This window comes from Solanum verrucosum, unplaced genomic scaffold (assembly GCF_900185275.1).
Source record: "Solanum verrucosum unplaced genomic scaffold, falcon-dt-bn FXZP01000092.1, whole genome shotgun sequence".
Lineage (NCBI taxonomy): Eukaryota > Viridiplantae > Streptophyta > Magnoliopsida > Solanales > Solanaceae > Solanum > Solanum verrucosum.
In genome coordinates this window covers 974,514-997,874 of record NW_026020351.1, presented here as the reverse complement: position 1 = coordinate 997,874, position 23,361 = coordinate 974,514, and positions in this window count along the sequence as shown.

Genomic DNA, 23,361 nt, shown 5'->3' with positions numbered 1-23,361 from the left:
ACCTTTATTATTATTTTCAGAATAGAATAGTACGTTTTGAGATATTTTCTCTCAAGTTTGGAGAAGGTTTTGTAGGAGAATTGAAGATAGAAGGATTTCATCTTCCCCAAGTTGGAAGTGAGTCTTCTCCATTACTCTTCCTTTGCTTAAATCAAGGTTTAATTTCTTATACCCATTTGATTTTAGTATCATTTTAGGTGTATTTTGTTATTTCTTGATGTGTGGCGAAAAACCCCATTCTTGGGGTGTGATTTAGCAAATATGTGTTGATATTGTTGTTGGGTCTTGCTTGCTGATAGGGTAGATGTATTTTAATGGTGATTTAACCTAGTGGTTGTGGTTTAATTTAATGGGTTTGTAGTTACAAATACAAAACCACCCATGTGTTTTTGGCTTGCCCTAGAGGGAGGTCATGAAATCAAGACCACTAGACTGATGGCCTAAGGAGTGGGTCGACATGATGTTCAGTCCGAGAGGGTGAGCCCTTGTCCCATATCATTACACTCAGCTCGAGAGAGTTAGTGGGGTAAGGCGTAGGCTGGTCTTCATGCGGCAAATGGGTGTCCGGGGGGAACCTATATGAAATGGGGTAAGTTGCCTGAGAGAGAATTTATTTCCATCTAAATCTTAGCCTAGTCACTATTATCTTGCAAATTTTCTATTGAAAGCATGTACCCAATGATTTATCTAAAATTGTATTGTGGTCACACCCCAAGAACATTTCCCCATACTTGATGTTCTTGTTATTTTTTTGTCGTTTTTACTACTTGTGACAAAACCCATAATTGATATTTGACACTTTAGTGTCACCCCCTTAAATTTACCATGTTTTTGTTCGTTAATATCTTTAGCTACGACTAGTTACAGCTAAATTTTATTTTTCTATCAATTCTGAAAACCACTCCCTTGGCACACGACCCTAACCTTTGGTTGGGTTACTATACTATCGACGATCGTAGACATTCATATCTTAGGTTAGTGTCGTTGGTCACGATAAGAATCACCATTCAGCTACAAGATGCTCAAATCACCCATATAATGATGGGTCACTATCCTCCGTTCGCCGAAGATTTCCGAGGACGAAGAGTAATCTTTGACTTGCGTCGTGCCGCGACGTTAACTGAGGCACTATTTGGGAGGTAACCCAAAACCCCATATTATCTAATATTTGCATACTAGTAAAATAATAGTGTCTTAATTTTACTGATTGAAGTATGGTAGATGTAAGAATGGTAAGCAGCAAACCCATTTAGCGAGTCGTGGATGATCAATGATATTTCGCCGTTTGACTCAAGGCACCCTCTGAGCCAGCAATCGATAAAACTCGGCGAGCTCAAGAAGATTTCGGTGATCCGCCTACCTGATTGGCGACTCTGATGGTCATCGCTGTTTGAACATCCACAACTGCTGAGAAGTTCTGTAAAACTCGGCGGAGTAAAAATTTGTTTGGCGAAGCACGGAATCTCCAAGAAGTCAAAGCGCTATCACCAAATGGGAACGAACGCGATAAGTTTCAGGCCAACACACAAAAAGGTAGGTGATTAATCACTCGAGAGCGTGGGTTAAAGATAGGCGCATTGGAATACTAAGAAAAGATGTACAGAGCTTAATGAATCACTCGAAAATGCACCAAACACCCCTAGCATACCTTTTGCTTTACGCGACATCTGTGGAAGGACTCCAACTCAAAATAGCTACCTAACAAGGATTATTCTCTAGACCTATCTCTGTCTTTCTTTAATTTGACCTCTAGATTATTTTTATATATTTGAGGACAAATATTTTTTTTGTGTGGTGGGGTGAGGCCCACACCCTTTGTGCTTATAGTTGTGCTTTCTGTATATATTTGGGTTGTTCTATTTTAAATTGTGTTAATACTACTTTCTGTGGAGGTTTGAGCTTGTCGCTCCGTTTATTTTTATCCTTCCGCAAAATTTTGAATTTTTCACACATTTTTGCCACCCCTCGTGATTTGATGTGGCTATTCTTTTGCAAAAATTTTGAGTCCTAGTTTTGATCAATACAGATGACTTGAATAGTGCTCTCAATCAAATGAACATGAATGTACGGCTACGACGAGACAAAATGAAGTTACATAGACAATATATGAACTCTTTGCATCTCGTTGTCATTAGCCATGTATCGAATTGATTCTCTTGTAATAACCATTGCACACTAGCGAAAGTTTGTGGTCTTGTTTGACTTAAGTGTCGATGCCTTGTGTGATTAGCTTGCTTTGAACCGTGCATGCATAAACCTAGAATTTTCCCTGTTAGTCTGATTGATTTAGAAAGGTGTTCTCTTGAAATGATCTTAGGCAACTTTATAGAATGTGAGCCAAATTTGACATATACCTCTTTTGTGGCCTACCCGTGAGAGTGTGAAACTCTTTTGAACACCCTTTGAGCCTTACCTTTCTTTGAAAGAACCTTCATGAACCCTAGACCTTACATGACCCACTACCTATAATACTCTTGATTTGTGGTTTAGCTAATAGCCAACTTAGGCCAAAATCCTGAGTTGGGGGTGTGGTAAAAATGAAAAGGAGAAGTTAAGAAGTGCATGAAAAGTCCCCATAACACATGGTGTTGCAGAACAATGGAAACCCTTCGAAAAAAATAAAAAACATATTTCTGGAATAAAGTACCAAAGAAATCGGGTTTCCAAGCAATCCATGGAGGTGAACAAAAAGATGACTTAGAAGCACTAAAAAAAGAATTGATAAAGAAAAATAAGGGAATTCCTTGAGAACACCACATTTCACGAGCATGAAAAGTCACTGAACCTAAATGACCATACATTTACACTCAGCCCTATTACAAGCCTTAGAAAGACCTTTTTTTTTATCTTGAGTGAATAGAACCAAAGATCAATTGGAAAATAAAGGCAAGCCTATGGGTGAAAACATGCATTGTGTTCCTCTTTTTGAGTGTGAACATTGCACTGATTCCTGATCTTGAATTGAATAACCTGTGCATGTGATTGTGGAATCATTCTTTATGTGAGGGCATTTGGATACTATTTGTTGAGCTTGAACTTGCACAAGTAGCAAGTATTGCGAGTATGGGAATCTTTGGTAATGGTGTGTCACAACTTAAATCTTTGAGTACACAGTTGATATTTGCATGAGTAATTTGAGTCTTATTGTGTGCATTCATGATTGAGTCTTCTGTAGCACTGTTTGAGACATCCCTTTTGAACGGCTGAACTTAAGTTTCTTGAGGACAAGGAAAAGTTTAAGTTGGGGTTGTTGACGAGTCCACAAATTGGACTCATTTAGGGCATTATTTTGATAGAAATAGTGTCCTCAAATGTTTATTTTGTCTCAATATCTAATGAAAACTCTTAAGTTTCAGGTATCTGAAGTTTTAGTGGAAGCATGGACACTTAGGCACAAAAAGGAACAAAAAGGCTTAAAAGAACAAAGAAGGTGAAGCCTGAGCATCGCCAATCACACTTGGCAATTCGCCGAAGCGATGCAATACAGCCTTTATTCTAGTACGCGAAGCCTTGAAAGAGCAGGATTAAAAAGGCAATGAAAGGAGCAGTCGGCGTTTCACCAAATAATTTCATGAAGCAGTACTAGGTCACCCAATGACACAGAGCACGACGATGCTGAAGTCTAGTGCATGACGGCGATGAACTACACCAAAGGGCGAATCGCCGAGTTAATCGGCGATTCCGATTAACCTCGCCGAAAGATTCGCCAGCACTATTTTTTAGAGTCTATAAATACTAAACTTGTTATTAATTTTTGAGAGTCGAACATTTATTTTAATTTTCACAATAAAATAGTACTTTTTGGGATATTTTCTGTCAAGTTTGGAGAGCGTTTTTGGGAGACTTGAAGAAAGAAGGATTTTATCTTCCCCAAGTTGGAAGTGGGTCTTCACCATTCCTCTTCCTTTGCTTAAATCAAGGTTTAATTCTTTATACCCATTTGATATTAGTATCATTTTAGGTGTACCTTATTATTTCTTGATGTGTGGCTAAAAACCCCCCATTCTTAGGGTGTGATTTAGCAAATATGTATTGATATTGTTGTTAGGTCTTGCTTGCTGATAGGATAGATATATTTTAATGCTGATTTAACCTAGTGGTTGTGGTTTAATTTAATGGCTTTGTAGTTGCAAATACAAAACATCCTATGTGTTTTCGGCTTGCCCGAGAGGGAGGTCGCGAAACCATGACCACTAGACTGATGGCCTAAGGAGTGGGTCGACATGAGGTTTTAGCCCGACAGGGTGAGCCCTAGTCCCATATCCTAACAATCAGCTCTAGAGGGTGAGTGGGGTAGGGCGTAGGCTGGCCTTCATGTGGCAAATGGGTGTCCGAGAGGAACGCATTTGAAACGGGGTAAGTTGCCCGAGAGGGAACTTATTTCCATCTAAAGCTTAGCTTAGTCACTATTATCTTGCAAATTTCCTATCAAAACAATGTACCCAACGATTTATCCTAATTTGTATTGCGGTCACACCTCAAGAACTTGTCCCTATACTTGATTTTCTTGTTATTTTCTTGTTTGTTTACTACTTGTGACAAAACCCCCATTTGATATTTGACACCTTTGTATCACCCCTTTTAATTTACAATATTTTTAATCGTTAATGTCTTTAGCTACGACTAGTTTGAACTTAATTTTATTTTTCTACTAATTTTCAAAACCACTACCTTGGGACACGACTCCAACCTTTAATTGGGTTACTATATTATCGACGATCATTGAGACTCGTACCATAGGTTAGTGTCGTTGGTCACAATCAGCATCAGGTATATGTATCTATGGGAGATTTGGAGAAATCAATCAATTCTAGGTGAATGAGGGTTAAAAATTGAGAAAGAAAATTTGTTAGAAGATTCTGGGGAGGGGTTGGCATGACATGCCATAGATGCACTAGGAGGGGTGGCCTGCCACGCCTGCAGTGCACCGGAAATGGGGCCCTCAAGTTTAGGGGTTGGCGCCCCGTGCCACTTAGTGCGCCAGGGACGCCTTCCCCCATCCCTTTTCCACCGTTGATCCCGTCTAAGTTTCTTAAAACTTACCTTTTCTCACTTCTTAATTATAATTATCCAAACTACATAGAATCATTGAGAAATCCTATATATATCCTAATCATAATTCTTGAATTCAGATTCCAAATTCAAGATAGAGTTAAGAGGAAAGTTTGAAAGAGTTCTTTGAGTCATTTTAATAAGTCTTTTTGCAAACTATTAAAACTTGTTTTAAAATATGAGTACTTGAGTATGAGGATGAGAAGAGTCGAGTTTTATTTTTCAAAATGACTATAAGGAAACTAAGTATTCCTAAGAGTAAATGTTTTACATTTAAAATGAGAAGAAACCTTGTTTTCTAAATGAGTTCATGTGGAGTTTTTAAGCATAATTTCTTCTAAGAGAACCTTTTAGGTAATAATCTCAAAGTTTGAAGATGAGGAAATGTTTTTAAACATATAAGAATGATTTATATTTTTGGGAGAAGTATTGAGAACCTATATGGGGACGAGTTCAGACAACTGAAAGTTCTCATAAACAATGTATGATAACATGGGTATAGGGTCATAATTTTTAGATGATTCCTTATTACTTGTAAACATAACTTTGTGGATCCACTCAGTTGAGGATGTCCTATACTCCGGCAAGGTATAGGACAGTTCTTGCAGCCTGGGCGAGATCTTGTATCATCACATAGCTCATATTGACGGTTGTCGGTTACAGAATCTCTCAAAAAAGAGTAAGAGAGTTATTATTGTATTCATAAATACACTAAGTTATTATCTACTTTTTTAGAAGTTTTCTTTACAATGCATCTTTGATTTTGCTTTTATATTGAACTAAGTTGAGTGTTTCTGAGTTTGAGTATCTTTGAGTTGAGATGACGTAAGTAAGTTCTTCTCTTTTTGTCAATTCAAGTTTATGTTTCTGCTTTAGAGTTCCCCTTGCATGCTCGTACATTCCATGTGTAACACATCAAAAAAAAATTAAGTTAAGACTCGAACTATTCTTCATTTACATGTAAAGTCATATTGGCTGATTCTTAAATTGCCCATATTTTTAAAGCTAAATTCTTTAGTGTGGGAATGAATTTGGTTATCAATTGAGGTCACTAGAGTCTCCTAACACAAACTTGAGTTGAAAGTTTCCTTACCGATTAAGTTTTTATGTAAGATTCTACTTGGGTTAACTTCAAACGATCATATCTCTTAGAATATAAAGTGTTACGTGACATATAACCTATCAAATTAAAGGTATTTGAATCATATTTCAAAGGCCACCAATTTTGAGTCAAAAGTTATGACCATTTTAGTAATCTGATACAGTGTTGTGAAGAAGTAGCCGACTGAAAAACATTAAAAAGGGTCCTTTTTCTGTCTTTTTAGCTCTAAGAAAACCCTAAATGATTTTCTTGACTAATTAAAGGGTCAAAACAATCAGAATTTTATCTTTTAATCCATCATTTCTTCTCTTTCAAACCCTAGGGAAAAAATCCTAAGAAAAAAATCAAAGTAGAAGACTTCATCCAAGATTCTTTCAATCTTTTTCAAGATTATTCTTCCAAATAAGTCCTTCTCCAAGAATTTCATTCTTTCCAATTCAATTTTCTTCATACAATTATGAATCATTAATGAGAATCCTAATTCTTGGTCATACAATTTCAGGAAACTAATTCAAGAAATCTCAAGAAAGGTTTCTTGATTTTTCTCCTTCAAGTTAGGGTTTCAAGGCTTCTAATCAAGCTCTTCTTCAAGAATCTTCAAGAACCTTGCTCTATGACTAGATCGTCCTCACAGCCAACATCTTCTTTCAAATTAGTAAAAGAGAAATATAGGATTCTACCATAGATTCGAGTATTGTTGAGATAAGATTTGAGTTTTTTATTCTTTTTGAAATTCTATTACTAAATATTGAGTTTCTATATTGTTATTGAGATCCCTGAGTTCATTTTTTCTTGTCTATAATTCAGCATGAATCCTATTTTGAGAAGTTTTTTCAAAGCCAACACTTAAGTTTTAAACGGAGTTTTTGAGTAACTAAAGATGAGTTTTGAGAAAATTTTTAAAGGTTCTATTTCATAAATACTCAAGAGTTTCTCATCTTATTTTATTCATATATATATATATACACACATTCATATATATAGATATATATATGTATATATGCCTATTTTGATTATTGGACTTGAAAGAAAAGTCCATAAGTGCATGTTTTCAAGAAGGTAAACACCTGTCATGTTTTGAAAAGTATTTCAAGTAATGTAAGAAGTCCATTCTTCGTCATGGGTGAATTGAGCAAAAAGTTATATTAATTATTTTGGGAGTAGTATCGAGTACCGAGTTGGGTTAAAGTCTCTTATGATTCGGAAGTCCCACATTACTGCGTAGCCAACGTAGGATGGGATAACGTTGATTCTTCATGTGTTTCACACCCTGAGGCTACCCCCTTAAAGTAACATGGGACCTAGTATCACAAGTGACCCCACGCTAACCTTGTGTCTGTCATATATCAGCATAGTGTGATCAATTAATAAAACATGTACTATGCGCAAGCTAAAACATGGATAATTGAAAGTTGAGAATACCCAACTAGTATGAATGTATAAAACATATTAAGAGTTTCATAACAACAAAAAATTAAATTTAAAAATTAAAGTTGTTACTGCTACTATGTGTGAAAAGTGTCTAACTAAGTTGAGTTGCTGGGACATGCCTTTCAGCTAACTCTAACAAAACTGAAAACTAAATAAATAATCATTTATGTTTATTTTCCTCGAAGTATGAGGATTCACGACTAAAGCTTCTGAAATACGGACCGAGAATCGATAAAAGTGTGATCTGGATGCTGAGTACTTAAACCTACATCATCAAAAGGATGTAGCACAGAGTATGCATTGGTACTTGGAATGTACTGAGCACACATGATATAGATACTAAGTTGAACAAATATATGTAAGTTGAATAAAGCATAACTGGGCAATGAAATAAACCGAGCAAGAGTGTAAATATTGAATCATAACAAAAAAGCTAAGTTGAATGCAATGACCAAGTACTAATCATGAAAATAACATGTTGAACTGAATGATGAAGTATACACTGGAAACCTGGTCAAATGCACAAATAATTTATGTGTGGGAGCACCTATTAACCAAAATAAAATCACGTGAGCTAAACGTGGGGGCCGATGTATACGCCCCATCGAGAGGACAAAATATACCTTTCTAAGAGTATAATGGCATGACTGGCATAATCACTAAATCTGATGCCCAACAGAAGGGGACTTATAATCCTACGGGGGCCGTACTCTGGGACTAAGAGGGTACGCTGAATCGTAGTCCAAAACAGTGCTAAGTCTACTCCCAACTGAATATGTACCTGACACAAATGTAACAAAAATACTGAATAGCTCAAAATACTAACATGCAATCTTAGAATTCAACATTTAAGTACTGATAATATGACATTCGAAATCTAGAGCATGATTATCTTTTTAACTGACCTAGCGAGTATAATTCATGAACTAAGATAACTTATACAAACTAGGGTTCTGAGTTACATACAAGGAATTTAGCAAAATTTTCCAAGAAAGAAGCTATTTCGATTTAGGATACTACAACAGGAAAATCACAGTAAATATCCATAGTTTAAGAAACCCTATGTCTAAAAAAGATATGGAGAATCCAGGAACTGACTGAATTGTAGGGACCTAGTAGATGAAAGGAACCCACTAGTGAAATCCCACATACCGATGACAAAATTTACGGAGAAATCCTATGGATTTCAAGGCTGAACATTGAAGAACATTGATGCTTGTTCTTTGGAGGTTTGGTCGAATTTTCCTCTTCTATTTGCTCCACGTTTGGATAATTTTAGGAGATTGAGGGTTCTGGGTAAGTCTGACTTTGCTATTAGTCTTCGACTGAGTAAAACGACATAGTTTAGGCATTAAACAACGTAGTTTAAGGGCCCCAACGCATAGGAAAAATACCTAAATTACCCTAACTTAAGAGGTGATGAAGGCTATCCACAGAGGGACCTACTAACCATTATGTGACTACCAACCGTCGACTGTTGTCGTGGTTCATGGTCTGCCTGATAGGGCTACACTAAAAAAATGAGCATAACTTTTTACTTGGAGCTGGGATTTTATCAAGCTCGGTGGAGTTAGAAAGAGGATTCAATTATCATTATTTTATAGGTTAAGGGCCACCTAATTAATTTTGTGCTAAAAGATATGACCATTTGAAGTTGACCAAACAGCCAATTACCTCCAATTGGCTAGTGACTCTTACCTACAGTCTGTAGGTCCAATAAGGGACTGTATTGGCTGACCGTGGGTGGGCTCAGAGACCATCAAGATTTTGGCCTAAACAACGAAACCCCACCTACGGTCTGTGGTTCTACCTATGGTCCATGAGTGGTTCTGTCGGTAGTAGCACTAGTTTATTTGAAAACTTGGATTTTCTTCATTTTGAGGTCCGAGGTGTTACATTATCTCCCCCTTGGGAACATTCATCCTTGAATGAAGTCTAACCAACCTTAGTATGGAGGGAAGGAGCTGCAATCCCTACCACTAAGTACTAGAAACTGATATCTCACTGAACTGAGTTCCAAGAACATGTAAATATGTTGAAATGCAAGAATAACTGAGGGAACAAGATGCTGAGACTTAATTACACAAGAGTAAACTGAGTGATTAGAGAGGAACTATTACCTCAAGCTGGAACTGAATTGTAACGAAAGAGGTGAGGATACTTAGCCATCATGGCTGCTTCTACTTTCCAAGTAGCTCCCTTTAAGAACTTACTCCTCCACAAAACCTTAACTGAAGCGACTTCTTTATTCCTCAACTTGCGAACCTAACGGTCAAGAATTTCAACATGCACCTCTTCATAAGTGATGACTATCCTTCACAACCATACTCTCTAATGGTACTATTGATGCTGGATCACCCACACACTTCTTTAACAAGGAAATGTGAACGACTAGATGAACCACTACTAGTAATGTTGGCAAACTCTAACTAATAAGCCACATTACCAACCTTTTTCAGGATTCTATAAAGACCTACATATCTAGGACTGAGCTTCCCTTTCTTGCCAAATCTCATCACCCGCTTCATAGCTGACACCTTCAGGAACACCCAATAATCAATTTCAAACTCTAAGTCGCTTCTCCTCACATCTGCATAGGACTTCTGATAACTCTGAGTTGTCTTTAGTCTATCTCTGATGAGCTGAACTTTTACCATACCTTCATGAACCAAATCTGGCCCTATCAAGGGTCCTTCACTAACATTAAACAAACCAATCAAGGACCTGCATCTACGCCCATATGGTGCCTCATACGATGGCATCTAATTAGTGCAATGAAAGTTATTATTATAGGCAAACTCTATGAGAGGTAGGTGATCATCCCAATTACCTTTAAAATCGACCACCTAAGCTCCCAACATGTCCTCTAAGGTCTGAATTGTACGTTCTGCCTGACCATCCGTCTGTGGATGAAATGTTGTGCTAAGATTTACTTGTGTACCAAGACCTTTCTGAAATGATTTCCAGAAATGAGAGGTAAAGGGAGGACCTCTATTTGAGATTATAGACAAGGGAACCCCATATAACCTGATTATCTCATGGATGTAGAGTTTGGCATAGTCCTCTGCTGAATCTGTAGTCTTAACCGCCAAGAAATGAACGGACTTAGTAACTTTGTCCACTATTACCTAAATAGAGTCATGTTGTCTAAGAGTACGAGGTAAACCACTAATGAAGTCCATGTTTATCGCTTCCCTTTTCGATGTAGGAATATTAATCTCATGTGTCATACCTCCTGGTTTCTGATGTTCCACCTTAACGTGGTGACAGTTAGGACACTTAGCCACAAAGTCTTTTATGTCTCTCTTCATGTCGTTCCACCAGAAAACTTCATGTATGTCATGTTAAATCTTAGTAGCACCAGGATTAATATAATACCTGGAGTTATGAGCTTCGATAAGGATATGCTACCTCAACTCAGCCACATTAGGAAAACATAAGGGACCCTAGTACAGAAGCACACCATCTCCCCCTTGGGAGAAAACCTCAACTCTCTGATGATGAACTGCATCTTTCAACTAAAGTAATATAGGACCACTATTTTGTTTATTCATAACCTCCGCTACCAACAAAGATTTTGATCTATTCTGAACTATCATCCTACTATCTGATATGTCCATAAGGCAAAATCCTAAGATAGCAAGATGGTGAACTTCTTTGGATAGCTCTTTCCTTTCTTCCTCAACATGTGCGACACTACCCACAACCTCTTGGGTGCATCAGCCACTACATTAGCCTTACCCGGATGGTACAAAACATTCATGTCATAATCCATGAGGAATTCAAGCCATTTCTCTGATGAAGATTCAACACTTTTTGGGTGAACACATACTGAGGGCTCTTATAATCTGTGTATACATCAATATGAACACCATACAAGTAGTGTCTCCAAATCTTTGGGGGCAAATACTACAACTGCAAGCTCGAGGTGATGAGTCGGATAGTTCTACTCATGAACCTTAAGTTGTCTAGAAGCATAAGTTATGACCTTACCCCACTGCATCAACACAAAAACTAGGCCGACCCTGTATGCATCATAATAAGTCATATAACCATCTAAACTATCTAGTAGAGTCAAGACCAAATTTGTAGTAAACAATGTCTTCAAATCTTAGAAGCTTTTCTTACACTCATCTTACCACTGAAATTTGACCTTCTTCTGAGTCAACTTGGTTGATGGGGAAGCTATGGATGAAAATTAATCAATAAATCTCATCTAAAAACCAGCCAAAACCAAGAAAAATCTGATATTTTTTGGGGTGGTGGGTCTGGGCCAATGTTGTACTACCTCAATTTTCTGAGAATCGACTCGGATCCCTTTGTTGGATACCACATGACCAAGGAAAGCAAAGGAGTGTAACCAGAATTCTCATTTGTTGAACTTAGCGAATAGCTGGAGATCTTCTGGAGTTTCAGAACAACTCTCACAAGAGTCGCATGCTCTTCCTCACTCCAAGAATTTATAAGGATATCATCAATAATGATGATAACGAACAAATCCAAATACTATTTGAACACCCTGTTAATCAAGTTCATGAAAGTTGAGGGAGCATTTCTTGGTCCATAAGACATGACTACAAATTCATAATGACCATACCGAGTCCTGAAGGCTTTCTTCAAAATGTCACTATCTCAGACTCTGAGTTCATGATAGCCGGATCTGAGGTCAATCTTAGAAAAGTAACTAGCACCTTGAAGTTGGTTGAACAGGTCATCAATCCTAGGGATGGAATACTTATTCTTGATGGTCACTTTGTTCAATTGACGATAGTCAATGCACATTCTGAGAGAACCATCATTCTTTTTTCATGAACAACACTGGAGCACCCTATGGAGAGATACTAGAGAGGATGAAACCCTTTTCTAGAAGGTCTTTCAACTGCTCTTTCAATTCCTTAAACTCAGTTGGAGCCATTCTATAAGGAGGAATTGAAATGGGCTTGGTATCTTGAAGGAGATCTATTCCGAATTCGATTTCCCTTTCGGGAGGAACTCCAGGATGATCATCTAGAAACACTTCTTAAGACTCATTTACTACTAGGACTGAGTCAAAAGTTTGGGTTTCAAAGTTTGAATCCTTAACCCGAACAAGATGATACATATACCCTTTCGAAATTATTTCCTATCCTTAAGGTAAGGGATTAATCGACCCATAGGGTCTGAGTTACCATCATTCCACTCTAAGATCGACTCATTTTGAAATTGAAACTGAACAATCCTAGTTCCACAATTAACTGAGGCATAACAGAAATGTAACCAATCCATGCTTAAAATGATATCGAAATGTGCCATTTTGAACTCTACAAGATTTGTTGAAGTGACTTTTTGAGAGACTGTGATAGGGCACTTTCTGTATACCCGCCTAGCTATAACTAGGTCACCAACTGGAGTAGAGACTAAGAACGATTCGGAAATAGTTTCTGGATTAACACTGAAGTTTACTGGTATATAGGGAGTTACAAATGATCGTGTATCCCCCTGATCTAACAATGCATAAAAATCTAAATGAAAGACTCGTAACGTACATGTGACCATATCAAGAGAATTTCCCTAGTCTTGGCGAGCCTGGAAAGCATACAACATGTTCTAGTGCTGAACGCCACCAGTACTAGATGAAGTACCCTACTAAGTTGGGCGACCAGATGGTGGTGCTGAAGTTGTAGACTGAACCCTATTGTTGTTACCTCCCTGCCCCTGCCTGGCGGAAGGGAAATCCTTCAACCTTTGGCCAGACTGACAACACCAAAAGCACCCTTCTTAGCGTGTAAGACACTTGCCCTGATGGTTCTTACCATACTTTGGATAAGTTAGGAAGGTCCTGTTAGCTGAAGCACTCCCTTGAGACCTAGAGCCTGATGCCCTACCTGTGTGATCCTGTCGGAACCGGGGGGATGGAGCACTAGCTGATAAAGGTGTTGGGACTGTAGACCTCTGCTGAAACTGTGAGCGATTCCTACCGTCTGACTTTTGTTGTAAGTATTCATAATTTCACCCTCAATGTGCTGCTCATGAGTCATTAAACTGGAGATATCCATATCTCCTATAAGTATAGCATTCCTACACTTAGTCTTCACCAGATCAGATACTTCAAACAAGAACTTACTTATTTGTGCCCTTGGATCGGCAACCATGTGTGTAGAATACCTCGCGAGCTAGGTGAACTTTAGCCCGTACTCTTGGACCGACATAGAACCCTGCTTCAAGTTCAAAAAATCTTGTACCTTAGCTTCTCTCAATTCCCTTCGAAAGAACCTATCTCTGAAAGCTCCACTAAAAGAATCATAAGTCAGAGGAGCTACATCAGCACCTCTATTATCTTTCCAGAAAATAAACTAGATATGAGCCACATCCTTCAGTTGATAGGATACTAACTCAACACTCTCACTTCCAGTCACTTGCATTACTCCAAGTATTTTCTTAACCTCATCAATGAAGTTTTGTAGGTCCTCACCAACCTTCGACCCTAGAAACTCAAGCAGATTCATCCAAACAAAGTCTTGGACCCTAGCTGCAGCTGATCCACCATTTGTGTTAATAAGAATTAGGACTTGCTGATTATTCTCATTTGCCACACTCTAAGCCAAGAGCCGGATCGCATTCCATATTTTTGAGTTCGTAACCTCATGGCTCAGGACAGGAGGACCTACGTTAGCATTGCGTGTGTTAGCTCTACGAGGAAGCATGATCTGAAATGCATAAGGACGGAGTAGAAAAGAGAATTTAGATCATACCCAAGAAAGATAAGAAAAACAAAGAAAGTGAAGTTTTTCTTAAAACACTTCATAGACTCCCTCTCATAGATGTGGTGCACTTCACACCCATGGTAGGGACTCTACTTAGTGCGACTTTCACACATTCTAGGACTCTTGAACCTGATACTCTAATACCAAGTTTGTCACACCCCGAGGTTATCCCCTTGACATAACACGGGACCTAGGATCACGAGTGACCCCAAGCTAACCCTGTGTCTGCCATTTATCAAGCATATTAAGAATCATTGAATAAAACATATACTATGTGGAAGCTAAAACATGGATAACTGAAAGTGGAAAATACCCAAATAGTCTGAATGTATAAAACATACTAAGAGTTAATAACAACTGAAAGATTAAACTTAACAATTCAAGTTGATTCTACTACTATATCTGAAAAGCCTCTAACAAAGTTAGGTTGCTGGGACATGCCCCTACCTAACTCTAGCAAAACTGAAAACTTAATAAAAAGACTAAAATTAAAAGCATGTATATTGTCCTCGAAGTATTAGGACTCACCACTCAAGTTGCTGAAATACGGACCGAGAATCAATCTAAGCGTGATCTAGATGTTGAGTACCTTAACCTACCTCATGAAAGGATGCAACACACAGTATGCGTTAGTACTTGGAATATACTGAGCATGCAGGATATAGATACTAAGCAGAACAAATATATGTAAGTTGAACAAAGCATAACTCGGAAATGACATAAATTGAGCAAGAAGGTAAATACTGAAACATAATTGAAAAGCTAAGTTGAATGCAATACTCAAGTACTAATCATGAAAATAACATGTTGAACTTAATACTAAAGTAAATACTAGAAACCTGGTCAAATGCACTAAGAGTCTGACTGTGGGATCTACTATTAACCGACATAAAACCACGTGAGCTGAACATGGAGTCGGATATATATGCCACATAAAGAGAACCAAATATACCTTAACAAGGGTATAAAGGGATGACTGGCGTGATAACTAAATTTAACGCCCAACAGAGGGGCCTTATAATCCTATGAAGGCGTTAGATCTGGGACTATGAGTGTATGTTGAACCCTAATCTAACTCGATTTTAATTCTACTCCCAACTAAATATGTATATGACACAAATGTAACTGAAATACTGAATAGCTCAAAATACTAACATGCAATATGAGAATGCAACATTTATTTACTGATAATGTGCCATTCGAAATCTAGAGCATGATAATTAGTTAACTGACCTAGCAAGTATAATTCATGAACTAAGAGAATTTAAACAAACTAGGGTCCTGTGTTTTATACAAAGAAATAAGAAAATTTTCCAAGCAACAAGCTATTTCGATTTAGGATACTATGATTAGACGTTTCAAACACACCTCATCCAATTTTAGGTGTAAACGATCGTTAATTAGTATAAAACCCAACGAAGATTTGAGGTTGAACCCACATGGAGTTGTACATGTCTAATATTCAAATAGGAAGTACAAACGTGATTTATATTGTTATAGGAATACAATTTATCGAAAACATAAAAATAAATCTAAATGGCTGATAACGAATGTCACATGTGGAGTTTGATTTTGCAATGAACAGATGAAACAACAAAGAAAACAGGGGAAAATAACCATATATAGAGGAGTTCTTGGGATGTGGTCGATTATAAGTAAATTATGCTATATGGGTAATAGAAATCTAACGATGATTTGTTGAAACATTGTGGGTAGGTTGGACTTTAAGTGAAATAGTTTTCTCTCGAACAACTATTACAGTTAAGGTGATTTATTTCGAACACAACAACATTAACAAGATAACCAGCCCACAACCTTAATACATCCACTCTCTCGAGCTAGATGTGTAGGATGGGATTTAAGATTCACTCTCTTGAGTTGATCCCATATTAACCCAATACCCACAAACCATTAATCAAAACCTTTGGTCCCAAAACCTATTTCCCAAGCAAGCTAAGAACTCAAATTATGAATCACATTTTCAACTACAATTCATAAATTAAAACTGAGCTAATGATTAAACCCATATTAAAACAGTAATTTCATTATCAAACAACAATACCCATACGGTAATTGGACAAATTAACAGATGATTACACCCCAAAAATTGCGGTTTTAGCTACACATCATAAAAAAAGAGAAACGGTTACAAAATGCATTAGCCATGAACTGGTTAAGAGTCTCCAAGCCTTTACAATGATTTCCAAGACCCACTTTCCAAATCCTCAAAAATTATGCAATTCAAACTCAAAAATCAAGAGAAAACTCTAAGTCTAGAATGGGAACTGTAATATCTAGGAGAGAACACCTCAAAATTACATGTAAAATCCAATTTATAGTTTCCCAAAATTAAGCCTGAAAGTCCACACGGCTGATTAAGTCAAGACTCGCTGAACCGATCGGCGATCCGTCGAGTGTCCTCTTGTATCGCCATTATGTATTGGCCTTTAGCATCTCAGGTTCTGTAACTTTGGGAGATCCTATTGGTTGTCGTGGAACCGATCGGCGATCTGCCAACTGTCTATTTTTGTCCCCAACTTAGTTCTTCCCAAGGGCTGGCATGCTGGAACTATAGGCGGGCTAAAGAGCACCTCGGCGATGCATCAAGTGGTCTTGGTGATCTACAAGATTGCTTTTCCTTCACTTCTTAAGCTCTTCAGTTAGTTTTTTTCTAGTTATGTCCTTATCTTGCTTTTTAGCCTTCATAGCTTCAAATCAACACTTTAACATCAGTGTAGAGTATAAAATAGGCATTTAAAGACACTAATACTATCAAAACAAAGCCCTAAATGAGTAGAAATTTCGGACTCATCAACACACCCAACTTAAACTTTTTCTTATCCTCAAGTAAAACTCAAAATCAGCAGTTTGATAAGGATGTCTCCAAATAGTGTTGCATAAGACACAACATAAATGTACAAAACAAGGTTCGAATTACTCATACAATGATCAATTATGTACTCAAAGTTTCAAATTGTGACTCATCATCATCAAGAGTACTCAAGCTCACAATGATTGCTTCAAATGCAGGTTGAAGCTCAACAAAGATATTCAAATGCTCTCACAACGAATATGATTCCATATTCACACAAAATTTCTCAATAATTTAAGGTTCAAGAATAGCACACAACTCTCACACTCACAAAGATGAACACATGCACTACTTCACCCATAAGCTTGCCCTTATTTTCCAATCAACATTAGTTTCAGCTCAATCAAAACCACCAAGGTCTTTTTAAGGCTTGTAACAGGGTTGAGTGTACAAGTATGGTCATTTAGGCTTAGTAGCTTTTACCTTCATGAAGTATGGCCTGAACATCACTTTCCTCCTTTTATTTATTGTTTCTAGCATGATTATAATCCACCCCATTATTCAACTTCATATGAACCACCGGATACCCCATTTATTTTTCAATTATCACTGCTTTATTTCAAAACTTTTTCGTTCTTTTTTCTTTTCCTTCTTCTTTTCAATTCCTTTTTCTCTTTTTTGTTTACATTGAAGGGTTCCATCTTTTTCAAATAAATCCATACATTAAAGGGGAATTTTTCACACATCTTGACTTTCCTTCTCTTTTCACCACACCCCTAACTTAGGATTTTGGCCTAAGTTGGCTATTCAAACAAACCGTACTTAATGAAAGTTATGTTCAATTGTTCAAGGTCACAATTGTTCAAGTTTCTTCCAAGAAAAAGTGGTAAGGCTCAAAAGGAGCCAATCAAGGTTCACACTTCTCACAAGGTTGGCCACATAGAGGAATGTAGTCAAATAGGCTCACTCTTCAACTTATTGCCTATGATCATATCTATTGCTTGCATCATTCACTCAATCGGACCAACGGAGCAAATTCTTGGTGTCATCATGCACATTTTTCAAGGTAATCTCACCACATAAGGCATTGATACACTAATCAAACAAGACTCCACACTTTCTAGCTAGCGTGCAATGTTCATAACAAGAGATTTCATCAACAATCGGCTAGTCACAATGAGATGCTAAAAGTTCACATATTGCCGATGTAACTTCATTTTCCTCATTGTAACTGCACATTCATTTTGTTCGATTAAGAGCACCATTCAAGTCATCGGTATTGAACACACCTGACACACAAATTTGCAAAAGAACAATCACATTACACATAAAAGAGGTGGCACAATTTTTAAAATTTGGTTCAAACCCATTTTCAGTCGAACCATTGGCCCACAAGCTAAAATCATCCACAACACATTTCAACAATCCAGATGTATATATCAAAGCCAAATATTAACAAAAATATCATCAACACAAAACTAATATTCTAAAAACAATCAAAAGAAAAGAGGTAGGTATGGAAATACATCACCCCACCCAACAAAATAAGTACTTGTCCTCAAATGCAACTAAATAAAACAACAATCAATAAGACACAAGAGAGAGGGAGGTTAAAACAATCATCCTGCCAGGCTAGGCCTAGGTGAAATTTGCATCTTAGTGGCTCCATCTGTCGAGGCATCAATGCTTTGTGTCTCATAAATCTTGGCTCCACTATAGCCCACCATGGATACATTTCTCAGAGATGCGTGAACAAATGAATCTACCATTGCCTCCTCTAAGTTAGTAAGGCCCTCAAAAATGGCCTCCTCATGCACATCAAGTTGCTCCTCATCAGTCTCGGCCTCGGTATCAACAGAAGCAACATTAGCCCTAGTCTCATATCTGGTAGTAGTCAAAGGCACTTCTTGACAGGATAGAATATCTACACTCTGATCATTGAGGATCTCCACCATCCCAAATAGCAATGGGAAGTCAGTGGACTTCAATTGGTCCACATCCTTCCTTAGCCCAGTGATATCGGCCTTTAAGGCTGTCACCTTCTCAGAAACTCATTGTCCTCGCTCAAACACCACTACTCTTGTTGTTAAAGAATAAATAAAAGGCTGGAAATGAGTCAATGGAGCAGTGAAAGCTCATTCAATCATCCAGGGAACCACGGCCTCTAGCTGGGAAACACGCACATCAGCAGAATGAGCCAGGTGCCCCATTTTGAGAAACATGGCCTGACTGATCGAAGGCAGGGAAGCTAAAATACCAACAAAAAATCTAGGGTATGGGGGAGTAGTAGAAGAACTAGGAGTGTCTGAAGAAGTGGAGCTAGAAGTGCCTGAAAGCCTAGTGGCCGGAGTAGACTCGGCTACCTCTGCAGATAGTGTATCGATGTCAACCTTCGGGGATGTGTCCACCAGAGCTGATTTCCTCCTATCAGCCTCATCCCGTGTGTACTCAACCTCTATACATCGAATGTCAATAGAAGAGGTGGATGTGATCTCAACATCCCTCTTTTCATCTCGAGGAGCATCGTTCCGGCGACAAAATTTTATGATTAATACCAGGAATGGAAGCGATGTTTATGTCTGTTTCGCCCTCATGGCCATCTCTTACTCAATTATCAAGCCCAAATTAAGTCGCTTCCTGGCCATGTTAGATCAAAGGAAGACCACTTTTGGGTGGAAGATAATGGACTTATTTTGCGACGGCTTAATCGTTCTGCTGATGATCCCAAACCAATATCGAGCAGCTACATTTAATTCATTCTTCTCTATAGGCACTCCGGCCTCAATCCACCTTGGGGTGGTGTCAGAAAAAAGGGGGGCTATCCAACCTTTCAGGTCATCTAGAGTTTTTGTAGTAATCATACTCTGGTACTCGTGCTCAAAATCTGTAGCCCTCTCAAACATAGCATTGATATAATTGCTGATGCATCTAACTTTCCTCCCTCGGACCATCACGAAGTCCACGGGCTTGAAGTCACTAGCCTTCTTCTTCCCTTTAGGAACCAGATCACTGTAGGCAGCATAGAACTCCCGGACCCATGTAGGAATGTATGGGCCATAACACCTGGTGAGACCTCAAACTAGTGGAAACGAAGGGTGTTCTACAAATTTAGATGTCTATCTAGTACCCCATATGTGGATAGTCTCTTTTCCTGGAAGATGGTCATCAATCCCCCGGCCTTTAGTTAGTTGAGTGACCGGGGAGGAGAACCCTGTACTGGTGGTGCTGGAAGAATCAGTTGTGCTGGAGGGCTGAAGCTGAATCTAGAGGGGTCGGCTCCAGAATCCTAGATGGATCATGGCGAGCTTTGGAGCGTAACTCCACTTCTTGGGCCTGTAGCACCTAGTTGTCCTCAGGCTCAGAGAATGAAGCCTGAGAATCATAGGACTCTCCCTGACTACTTGAGTTGTACTCTGATGTCTCAGCCATGGGCGCTTTGCCCTTTCCCTTGCCTCTCTTCGGAGGTTACTTCTTGCTCTTGACATTAGAAGCAGCTACTTCCTCATTTATTATGACTCAACGTGCTACCTTTTAGGGCTGCATGCCACTATCATTCAAATTTGTTCTAACCATTCCTGAAGACCACATAAAAAATGTTAGAAAAATTTCTAGAATACTAAAGAAAAAATAGTTGTATAAAGACTCACCAAAACGTTCGACGAGTTGCCCAGTTACTTTGGTGAGCCTGATTGGGTTGGCCGACCTATTCGGTGAGTCGCCGACCTGTTCGGCGAGTTGCCGATTTAGCATGTAGCCCGCTGATTTTTACAGAGTGCCCCTTCAAGCTTGGTACTTCCATCGGCGGTCCAAGTCCAGGCTTGCCAACCTGTTTGGCGTGTCGTTGAATGGACTTTTGCTCGCCAAACTGCTCATTTTCCCACACATTTCTCTTTTCAACCTGCACAATCAACACCCGTTATTCACAAACAAACTTTAAAAACATCAAATACTTGGGTTGCTTTCCCAAGAAACGCCTTTGTTAACGTCGTGGTACGACGAGGATACCAAATCAACCATCATTTTTGGGGTTTGCCATTCTGTCACTAGGAAACCCCCCTTGTTGTGTTGGATTCAAAGGAGAAGAAATTTGACCCATTTCGGTCTCTAGCTGCTTAATAGAGACTGAGTGAGCAGTCACCATCTGATTGAGAGTTGAGACATCCTATTTCATCTCTCTCAACACCTTGTTTGACCCTTCAACTTTGTTGATAATGCATGAGAGCATATCTTTTGTACGGACACCTTCTGATTCCTTGGGCTTTAGATACTCATGGGAAGACAGGTACCTATCCTTGTCCCCCTCTTTCTTCTTACAAGTGGCGTTACGATCACGCCAATATCTGTTATGGTTTCTCCAGCCCGGTCTTGGGTAATTTGCACGATAACCTCCTCCTTGATTAGCAAGGAAGTTCACATCCTTATTGTACAACGCTTCAAAATGGTGTTCATCAAGGTTTACTCCCCCGACATCCACAACATTAACTCTCTTTGCACCACTACCCATGATCTTTTTGGCCAAGATATCAAGTTGGGTCATCATTTTAGCCATTTTTTTGCCTCTCTCTTGATCTTTTTCGATCTTCTCTTTCGTCATTTTAAACTTGAGAAAAGACACTTGATCTTCAATAGTGTGACATGCCCTATTAATCTTGGTCATGAAATCAAGGAGTTGAGACGCTACTTCATAGGGTTGTTGCATTATACAACCAGGAGAAAGTTGATCAACCACTTTTTTGTTCACCGAATCGAGACTCCTATAGAAGTGTTGCAGTAGCACATTATTTGGAAATCCATGAGTTGGGCATTGAAGCACAAACTTCTTAAATCTGAGCAACGTCTCATGGATTGGTTCACCTTCCAAGAGTTTGAAACATTGGATGCCATCTCTTAGAGTCATCATCTTTGATGAGGAACGAATCTCTTATAGTATAATCATAAGGTCAATAAGGTTATTACATGCCCACCACTAATCATCAAGAAAATGGATCAAAAAGAGATTTGAAATCAATAAAGGGGGAGAAATCTCAAGGGACGACCCCCTACCCCAATCACACCGATCAAGTCCCAGACTGAAAACAACTAGGACCAACCCATGGCTATGACGAGCTAGCGAGGTCACAAGAACATCGCAAGGTGAATGCCATAAAACAAGCCCTAAAGGGAGAAAACTATATCTACGAGGTGATAAAACACAACTTAAAGAATCTAATGTCCATCATATTTTAAGGCCACAACGAATTAATCCTAACGAGGATAAGCAAGATCATCTTTTCCACAAGCGAAGACATAACCTAAACTATGGATCCCAACACTCACAATAACCCTAATGTTCCTATGCAATAAAGGTGGAATGACAATAGGAAATGTAAATACCCAGAAAATAACATCCAAAATTACATGAAATCTGTACTTGAATCACCCAAAACAAAGCTTCCTAACTCAATATATCAAAGATTTAAAATGAGGGTTGAAGATGATATTTCGTTATTTAAATAGCAGTGATTCCGGTTGGTAAAACCTATATCTACTCGTTAAAAGACTGAATTCTTTCCTCTAATCTCTGTACTAGCAACACCAGATTTTGCTATTTTTCAAAATCCCAAAACAGACCCTCAAAATTTGTTCAGAATCCGATAAAAATAAACCAGATATATTACCCCACTAAATTGGACATTCTAGACTTAATGGAACTATCAAAACTTCCATCTAAGGTCGTTTCGTTCAAAAGTGGGTCTCACACCCAAGTTCCACTTTGAGCGAAAAACCATAACAAGGCTCTAAATGAGACCAAAAGCCTAGGGAACCACACAAAAGGTCATTCTAGACAAAACTGGACATACTAGAGCTACCACACTGATGAAATTCTCATCCGAGCATGTTTACAAAGAATGTTGACCAAAGCTAACCATTAGCTTAAGCTTCAAGGTTAAAACGCCAAACGATACAAACACTCACCAGAAGTGTCGGGGTCCTAACTAACAGTGCCTCTAGTCCAAATTGGCCCTTTCAGAACTAATGAAACTATCAAAGTTGCATTATAAAACCATGTTCCTGAACTAGTGATTGAAGTCAACCATTCAATTTTCAATGGCTCAAAAATACAAAAACAATTGCACAAGATCCAAACGAATGACCTGGCGACCGAAGTGTCAGTCACATTAAGTCATAAATGACTTGTGACCACTACAAAGCTCTATACACTGATAACATTTGAAACAAAG